The sequence below is a fragment of the Palaemon carinicauda genome, chromosome 7, assembly GCF_036898095.1.
Source record: "Palaemon carinicauda isolate YSFRI2023 chromosome 7, ASM3689809v2, whole genome shotgun sequence".
In the NCBI taxonomy this organism is placed as follows: domain Eukaryota; kingdom Metazoa; phylum Arthropoda; class Malacostraca; order Decapoda; family Palaemonidae; genus Palaemon; species Palaemon carinicauda.
This window is the reverse complement of record NC_090731.1, coordinates 163,258,851-163,268,850: the sequence shown is the minus strand read 5'-3', so window position 1 is coordinate 163,268,850 and position 10,000 is coordinate 163,258,851. Positions and strand designations below refer to the sequence as shown.

At 34.1% G+C, this 10,000-nt stretch overlaps 1 protein-coding gene across 1 annotated transcript in view; it reads left to right on the top strand.

The window, feature by feature from the left end:
* Positions 1-4,554: 4,554 nt before the first annotated feature.
* The window catches only part of LOC137644117 (normal mucosa of esophagus-specific gene 1 protein-like), a 1,080,087-nt gene continuing 1,074,641 nt past the window's right edge, over positions 4,555-10,000 (top strand). Inside the window, exon 1 of the mRNA XM_068377087.1 lies at positions 4,555-4,643. The gene's annotated coding sequence lies outside the window, so the exon portion shown is untranslated. The remainder of the gene's footprint in view (positions 4,644-10,000) is intronic.

Below are 10,000 nucleotides of genomic sequence, written 5' to 3'. Positions count from 1 at the left end.
TTATATAATTATTAAAAACCTTTACCGTGTTGATAATAAACGGATTTTGATTAGTCTAAATGAGTGACAATATTATATGAAATATATTATTTCCTCATCAGTAAGATATAGATCACGAGTAAGACATATTTCAAGTACTTAGAAATGACAATTAGATACTGCATGCCTTATTTCATGTCACCGATGACATATACACGTTGAGCTGGTTGGACTGTGAAATAACTCCGATATATTTTTGGAACCTTGGTCATTAAACAGAGTCCTTTGTGTTTTATGTCGATGATAAATCGTTATGTATTGTGTCATTGAGTTTTATTTGGTGAAATTTTCCGGTAGATTCTTTATGTATGCAGTATAAATACTGTATCATATATATATATATATATATATATATATATATATATATATATGTATATATATATATATATATATATATATATATATATATATGTATATATATATATGTATATATATATATATATATATATATATATATAATATATGTATGTATATATATATACATATATATATATATGTATATATATATATATATATATATATATATATATATATATATATATAATATATGTATGTATATATATATACATATATATATATATAATATATGTATGTATATATATATATATATATATATATATATACATATATATATATATATATATATATATATATATATATATATATGTATATATATATGTATATATATTATATATATATATGTATATATATATAAAGAGAGAGAGAGAGGAGAGAGAGAGAGAGAGAGGAGAGAGAGAGAGAGAGAGAGAGAGAGAGAGAGAGAGAGAGAGAGAGAGAGCTGGATATGTATATCCCATTTTGAGTTGGAATATCTTGACGTATTAGTCAGGGGGCTAATCATACGAGGTTGGTTTGTCGTGGCAAGGGTGGGGATGAAAATGGCCAAACCCCAGACATGACTAAGGACACATACATTATATATATATATATATATATATATATATATATATATATATATATATATATATATATATATAACATGTGTGTATTTGTTCTATAATAAGGTCCATAAAATTAACCGGAAAACACTTTATTTTTCGACCAATTCACGGTGGCCCTCTTCTTGACCGAGATAAGGACCAATGTTTGTCAGTCGAAATAGAGTAATTTATTTGAATTTCTTTGTTTCTTTTATGGGCCTTTTCTAGAAACACATGAAACTCAAGACTATAGTTATAAGAGGTACAATAACACACACAAGTACAGTCTCCAGATTCCTTACGTATCCTCGTGTGTGTATATTTGTGAATATTCCTTTTTTTTTTGTGTGTTTTTCTCCTTGGGAGGGGCGTGGCTTCGTAGGCAGTTCTCGGTAACTCTTTTAGGATAAGGTGGTTTCCAACATACTGTAAGTACAGTTGGCTTAATTAAATCCGGTACACTTTCTTTGAAGCTGTGGAGACGTTAGTGTACCGGAATTAATGAAGGCAGCTGTATAAGTAGTTAAAGTATGCACTTTATAGAGTTTGGTATATGACACATGGATTTTCCATGAAACTTACTTGATTTTTTTGCCTTTGCACCATACTTCTTATTTATATATTTCAATTTTTATTAAATCATAAAATAAGAATTTCCTTTGAGAACACTTCAATAATTATAATGACAAATAGTGTAAAGTACTTGCAGATAGAAGGGTGAGAGATTATTATCACAGGGAAATTTGTGAATTTGGTCTCTGGGTATCATGATCATCGATTATTTTGGAAAATATCCTTAACCATTGGTATGTAAAATCTCTCTCTCTCTCTCTCTCTCTCTCTCTCTCTCTCTCTCTCTCTCTCTCTCTCTCTCTCTCTCTCTCTCTCTGAGAATTGCGTGTGGGGTAGATTGCTACACTCTTCGATGTAACTCGGGTTCTGTGCCTTCAGGCAGCCTTTAATTGAGAATTTCCTCATGTTTACGTAGCTAACTGTTATCCCATTTTGGTTATTAAACGGAGAAAGCACACATGAAGAATTTGTGTTATCAGATTTGCATGAATTGGAACTATACATGATTAGGGAAAGTAATAAAGGAATCCAGTTTTGTATCGGAATGACGGGTTGATACAACACTTGAATTGCATAAATGCTTCCTTTATTTGCTCGTGAGATGAATAATATGATAGCGATTTGTCATTATTATCATTATCATTATTATGCTGCAACCCTATTTGGAAAAGCCGGATGTTATCAACCCAGGGGCCCCAACAGGGAAAATAGGCCAGTGATGAAAGGAAACAAGGAAAAATATATTTCAAGAACAGAAACATTAAAATAAATTTTTCTATATAAACTATAAAAACTTTAAGAAAACACGAGGAAGAGAAATTGGATAGAATAGAGTGCCCGAGTGTACCCTCAATCAAGAGAGCTCCAACCCAAGACAGTGGAAGACCATGGTACAGAGGCTATGGCACTACCCAAGACTAGAGAACAACGGTTTGATTTTATGTGTCCTTCTCCTAGAAGAGCTGCTTACCATAGCTAAAGAGTCTCTTCTACCCTTACCAAGTGGAAAGTAGCCACTGAACTATTACATGCCATCATCTTCCATTGAGTCATGTCCCTCTACTGTCTTCTAACTACCAGGTAAAGATTTCACTGATAATTCACCCTCGACTCGGTGGGTTTTAACGGAACAAGCTCATATCATCTTCATTCCTTTATGTACTTGGGTTTCTTCCTATAGTCCATTTCTTTTAGCGATGCATATTTGCACCGACTCGCGGCGGTGCCCTTTTAGCTCGGTAAAGTTTCCTGGTCGCTGATTGGTTAGAATTATCTTGTCCAACCAATCAGCGATCCGGAAACTTTTCCGAGCTAAAGGGGCGCCGCCGCGAGTCGGTGCAAATATGCATCGCTAAAAGAAATGGACTATAGTGAGGTAATTGTCTTACCCAACAAATGCGCGATCTTTTGTTTTGTCATTAGTCCAGGTCCTGATTGATGCTTCAATTTGGAATTTGTGATATGAAGATTTTCATGTATTTCACGAAATCGTGTAGCTTTTGTATGCGTTTTCTTAATTGTTTTGTCTGTAAATTATCCTAACTGCATTGTATGTACATTCCTTTATTTGCTTTGCGTATGCAGTTTTTTGTGTTGTGTATGCATTCCTGTTTCAGGATATTCATGTATTTCATGAAATTTAGTATATTTATGTATGAGTTTTCTTATTTGCTTTGTCTATAAATAATTCTAATTGCATTGCCTATACATTCTTTTATTTGCAATGCTTATGCATTTTTTTTGCATTGCATATGCGTTTTCGTATTTACATTGCCTACGCATTTTCATATTTGCATTGCCATGTATTTTTATGTATGCACAATATTTGCGTTGCCTAAAATTTGTCGTATTTACATTCCGTATACATTCTTTTATTTGCATTGGCTATGCATTCTCTTTTAGCATTGCCTATTCTTTCTTATTGCATTTCCTATTCATTCTCGGATTTGCATTGCCTAGGCATTTTCTTTTTGCATTGCTTATACATACTCTTTTTGCATTGCCTATACATTCATTTTTAGCATTTCCTATTCATTCTCGTATTTGCATTGCCCAGGCATTTTCTTTTTGCATTGCCTATTCATTCTCGTATATGCATTGCCTATAATTTTTTTTTATTTGCATTACCTATTCATTCTCGTGTATGCATTGCCTATACATTCTTTTATTTGCATTGCTTATTCATTTTCTTATTTGCATCGCCTGTTCATTCTCTTTTTGCATTGCCTATCCATTCTCGTATTTACGTTGCTCATGCATTTTCTTATTTGCATTGCCTATTCATTCTCGCATTTGTATTTCCTATTCATTCAGGCATTTGCATTGCCCATGCATTTTCTTTTTTGCATTACCCTGGTCAATCGAAGCACGAACTTTGAATTGCATTGATGATAAGCAAATCATTAAACATCGCATCGTATGTTCCCTGCACCTATGACATAGCTCGTAAAAGGGAGTACTCACTCGCAGGTACAGTCCCGACGAATACCTGCACGATGTGAGGGGTGGCACACTGATAAGCATTAAGAAGCAGGGAGGAGGAAAAACTGTTTAATGATATACTAATACAATCACTTATGATAAGATATCACTGACGCGTTGGCCAACATTACTATGAACTTTGCGTTCAAGTGACTTTGCTTTTTACTATCCTAGGTTATTTTGAGTATAGTATATGTAATGTTACAGAATACATGAATGATGTGTTGATGTGGTTTTTATGTATAAATAAGTTTAATTAAATCTGCCTTGCATGTTTTAAAATGAATGAAATTTGGCAGTTGAAATTTGTTATATTGACCTATGACATATTGAACTTGTGGCTTAAGGGATGGCGTGGGTGGTGTTAGATGGGCGTGCAGGACAGAAAAGATCTATGAACGTGGGCGCTGCTTCGAAGATTTTCATGGTGACCGAGGGGGAGTTATGGTGGGGGCGGAGTTTATGGTGGAGGGAGTGACGTAGTTCCTTCCCATTGGCTGCTTGGATGTGGTGGGGGGCTAATGCTCAGTCTGGAGATGTAAGGGCGGTTTCATTCCACCGTCAGTTTTCGCGAAAGTCACACGTGCTTCACGCCCATATCTCCTTCAGGTAGGTCGTCACCTCACCTATCTCGTATCTGAGCATTATTGATAGGCCTCAAAGCTCTACATTAGTCTTCTTATCTGCTTATCATAAAGCAAAAATAAGCATAAAGCGTTTATCAACTCTGCTGCAACAGTGTGCATTTAATCTTTCGATTTATTGTACGTGCAACAAGCATACAACTTGGTACATTAAATCTTAAGTTTCATTTTGCTTCTTTATCTCCACCTGTTTAGTCTTTTATCTTTTTAAAGAATTTCGTTGATAATATGAACTTTAGCTCAGTAACTCTGTTATTAAGATACATCATGTTAAGGCAAGAATGAGTCCAAAAGATTTTATCTCTTAAAATCGCGTATTTGCATTTTCAAAAACCATGTCTGGTTGCAGCTTCCCCGTAACTATGGTAACGTGTACCTGGATGACTCCTGGTGGGCAGATCCCAAACTAACTAACTTTGTTCGAACCGTCATAACTGAGCTGTCTGATTTAGGATTCGAGATAATCAGGCGAATTTTATGTAATTGATACACACGTCATAAAGTACCTTTTTTATTTGAAAGCACAGAGCAAAGATGTTAATATGTAAACGTATCTTTAAGAGCCTAATAAACTGCGTATGTTTTCTCGTGTTTCGAACGCGGGAGAACTGGCGGATGTTGATTCTTTTTTTGTTTGTTTGTTTGTTTCTGTATAGCATTTGAAGTACATTACTCGATATGAATTATAATTTGGTAGATTTCAGTATAGTATAAAAGTTAATACACGAAAATCCAGTAATAAAGCCCTTTAAAATCTATAAAATTGTAGTTTTATCAAGAGCTAGCCCTAGCTCAAAGTCCTTGCAAGATAAGGGCTTAATTCAATAGCGGAAATACTTGCTTTCAATGATGTTTACAAGAGTAACTTGATCTCTCCAGTCTTTAGGAAGGTCTTAATCAGCATTTTAGTCAGCTTATCATTCTGATAACTTGTCACCTTGCTTATCATGCTTTCCTAGTTTCTGCATTGTAGCCTCTTACTGCACGGCAAATTGCAAGGAGTTTTCTAGGTGACTGGTCAATTGCTTTGAGCTGTTCCAGTTTCCTTATATTTTGCGCTTTATTATTATTATTATTATTATTATTATTATTATTATTATTATTATTATTATTATTATTATTATTATTATTACTAGCTAAGCTACAACCCTAGTTGGAAAAGTAGGATTTTATAAGCCCAATGGCTCCAACAGGGAAAAATAGCCCAGTGTGCAAAGGAAATAATGAAATAAATGAACTGCAAGAGAAATAATGAACTATCTATCATACTCATACATTGTAAATGTAAGGCAACTTTCTCGGTAACAGTTATATATAGAAATAATTCTTGTTTGTTAAGATAGATTTTACAAACATATAAACTTAGAAGGCTATGTGTAATATTGCATGTAGGGTCATTCCAAAGGAAGCTTGAATATGCATAGCAATGTTTGGATATCACTAATATCAATGCGTCTAACTCCTCTAATTTTCAGTTTTTTTTTTTTCATTCTTCTCTTTACCCGAGTATTTTTGTTCTAGATACGTTAACCTTACTTCTTCGTATCTCACTTTAAGCTTATGTTATTTTATAGGTTTGGTCTAGCGTTCATAACATTAGCTACATCTTTATTCCATTTTTTCTTCTTTTCCATCATCTACTTTTTATTTTGCGGAACTAACAAAATGTTCGTGATAAGTGATTGCCAGGCTTGGATTTGAGGTCATAAGTTCGTAATTTTTATGTGGATTTCTTTTCAATTTCGTTGGCAATCTTGATCTTATCGCCGTTTTCTATGCTAATGTCCATTTTCAATGTTTGCCCGTTATCCTCTTTCGAAATGTGTCTGCTGTGCTTCTTCTTGTGGTTTGGTTTAAAGCTTTAAGGCAAATGCCGTAATTTTTATGGCGTCTTCTCTCGTATTTTCGGTTGTTATTGTAATATTTTCTCCCCAACTGCCTATTTAGGTTCTGACAGTTCAACTTACTGTGTCATTGTCGTTAATTTATTATCTTTTGTTGATTTCAGTGATTGCAATCGCTTTTGTTCTTTCATATGCTTGTTAGTTGGTTATGTTCTTTTCTCAGGATACGAACAAAATATGAGTATTTCTTGAATTTGCATGTAAGATATGTATTTTATATGCATATAGATGCGTGTTTTGATATATATATATATATATATATATATATATATATATATATATATATATATATATATATAGTCTAAATACGTACATACATGCATACATGTATATCGAAAATGTGGGTGTATACTACATATAGATAAATGTGACACTATGTACACTGGCGTGCACATACAATTCAGCAAACAAATTATATATATACACACACACATATATATATATATATATATATATATATATATATATATATACATATATATATGCATATGTTTATGTATATATAAATGGCTTGTGTGTGTCAATAACGTCATTATTGATACCCAAACCACACGTACAAGAGACGGACACAATGACCTTTCACACGAAAGCAAAACCTAAATTCACCGTAGGGTAAAGATTTGCATAGGGTAGCCTCGGTCCCTTTATGGACCTGGAGTCTTCTTTCCAGCTAGGAGACCTGGATTATCGGAAAGGTGTTAAGGATGTATTGACTGCGTCTTCATCGAGTTCCTTCTATTTATGAAGATAATGTTTCTTTTTCCATTGATTACTCTCATTGGGATCGATTTCTGTGAGAAGATAGAGATTGATCTTGGAAAGTTTTTTTCTTTTAGAGCCTGCGAAGTCTAATATGTATCCATTGTACTGTGTCTCAAGGTATTAAGAAGCAGAACGCTTGTGCTCTATCGTCTAAAACCTTGATGATAAGATAAAGTTTAAAGCCTGTAAGTCTAAAATACATCTATAACACTGTGCCTCTAGGTACTAAGAAGCAGAACGCTTGTGCTCTATCGTCTAAAACCTTGATGATAAGATAAAGCTTAGAGCCTGTAAGTCTAAAATATATCTATTACACTGTGTCTCAAGGTACTGAGAAGCAGAACGCTTGTGCTCTATCGTCTAAAACCTTGATGATAAGATAAAGTTTAGAGCCTGTAAGTCTAAAATACATCTATTACACTGTGTCGCAAGGTACCAAGAAGCAGAACGCTTATGCCATGTTGTCTAAAACCTTGTTAAAGACACAAATTGTTTGGATAAAAGTTAATTCAGCGGAATGGAGCGTTTATTTCCCCCCTAATCTAAAAGTCAGAAAGGTGAAGGGGAATTGAAGATGCCGGTATATCGTTGATGCAACAGGTGTGTGTTCGGTTGTTTAAGTTCGTGTGTGCGTGTGTTTATATGCATGTGTTGCCATGCCGCATGTTAATGAAACTTTTATTTTTCCCCTGTACGGGTAACTGTTGCTGCTTGCATAATATCAAGTCCAAGGATATCTTGAGGCCTTTAAATCTATTGCCTGGCCCTCCTTGGTCCTAGCTTTGGTGGAGAGGGGCCTTGGGCGCTGATCGTGTATTGTATATATGGTCAGTCTCTAGGGCATTGTTCTGTTTGATAGGGCAATGTCACTGTCCCTTGCCTCTGCCATTCATGAGTGACCTTTAAGCCTTTAAACGTTTCTGTGCTATTTTACACAGCTATCACGTGTTTTATGTGTAAATTTACACAATAGTCTTTGCTTTCAAAACAATGATTTGCTTATTTATGAAGCCTTCTCAAGAGCGGCGTAAAGAAACTTCTTTTCCTAGAGTGCTTCAAGGACATGACAAGTAGGTGCAGTTTCCTGTCTCTCCTAAGAATGTAGCCTCGAAAGAATGTATTCGGTCGTTTCTTAGTAAAATTATACTAAATTTACAAACGATATAACATACGGGTAGTTTCATGACAAGGAAATGAAATATTTGCAAAAAATTTTCCGTATTAATCAAATCGTTTTGCCGCCTTGATATAAAGAATTCCAAGTAATTCTGGTCTTGATTAAATCAACGTATTTCTTCTTGCATGATAAAGAAAGGATTTTAAGTATTTTGCCAGGATAGAACACGTTATCTTTACTAGTCGAAGTGTTTTACCCGCTATAGTAAAGAAAAGGAAAATAGATAAAGGTACAGTTATGTTAAGTAGTCTAATTTCCCGGTGATTTTTCATGTTAAAGTTCCCTATTCCCACATCTGGGGGACGAGGAGGGGCGGAGTGAGGAGCGGAATTGAAAAGGGTGTGTTAGTATGTGGGTTCTCATTATCGATCTTCTTAGAAAAGTTTTGGGTGCAGAGTCCGTAGTTGATTGTTAGATGCCTGACTTTATCATTATTTTATTTACAATCATAAAGAAGATGAATGACAGCTTGAACAATCATAAAGAAGATAAATGACAGCTTGAGCAATCATAAAGAAGATAAATGACAGTTTGAGCAATCATAAAGAAGATAAATGACAGCTTGAGCAATCATAAAGAAGATAAATGACAGCTTGAGCAATCATAAAGAAGATAAATGACAGCTTGAGCAATCATAAAGAAGATAAAGGACAGCTTGAGCAATCATAAAGAAGATAAATGACAGCTTGAGCAATCATAAAGAAGATAAAGGACAGCTTGAGCAATCATAAAGAAGATAAAGGACAGCTTGAGCAATCATAAAGAAGATAAAGGACAGCTTGAGCAATCATAAAGAAGATAAATGACAGCTTGAGCAATCAAAAAGAAGATAAATGACAGCTTGAGCAATCATAAAGAAGACAAATGACAGCTTGAGCAATCATAAAGAAGATAAATGACAGCTTGAGCAATCATAAAGAAAATAAATGACAGCTTGAGCAATCATAAAGAAGATAAATGACAGTTTGAGCAATCATAAAGAAGATAAAGGACAGCTTGAGCAATCATAAAGAAGATAAATGACAGCTTGAGAGAATAAAAGACAGGCAAAAACTGACGGTGAAGAATAAAAGAGATGCACTGTATAATAACTAGACAGACAGACAAATAGTAAAAAGCATTTGAACAGAAAGAGTGGCGAGTTTATTATGCAAATGCCTATGCTTCCATGCAGACTACACGCTGTTGGAATTATCTGCAGTTTTCCTATTGCATCAAGCAAAACGAGACAGGAATATTACTTCAATCATCATTTCCTAACTTATAAAAGAAATTCGCATTGAAGGCCCAACAAAGGAATATGTTTGAAAGATAAGTGATAAATACTTTCAGCTTTATTTCTAGAATATTTTCTTTTCCTTTCATGCATATTTCATATTCGATCATTTATTGAAATGTATTAATACATAATTTCGTACTATTGATAGGCTTGGTCTATTTTAATTCTTTATTTAGGTGGAATAGTGATATTTGCCCTTG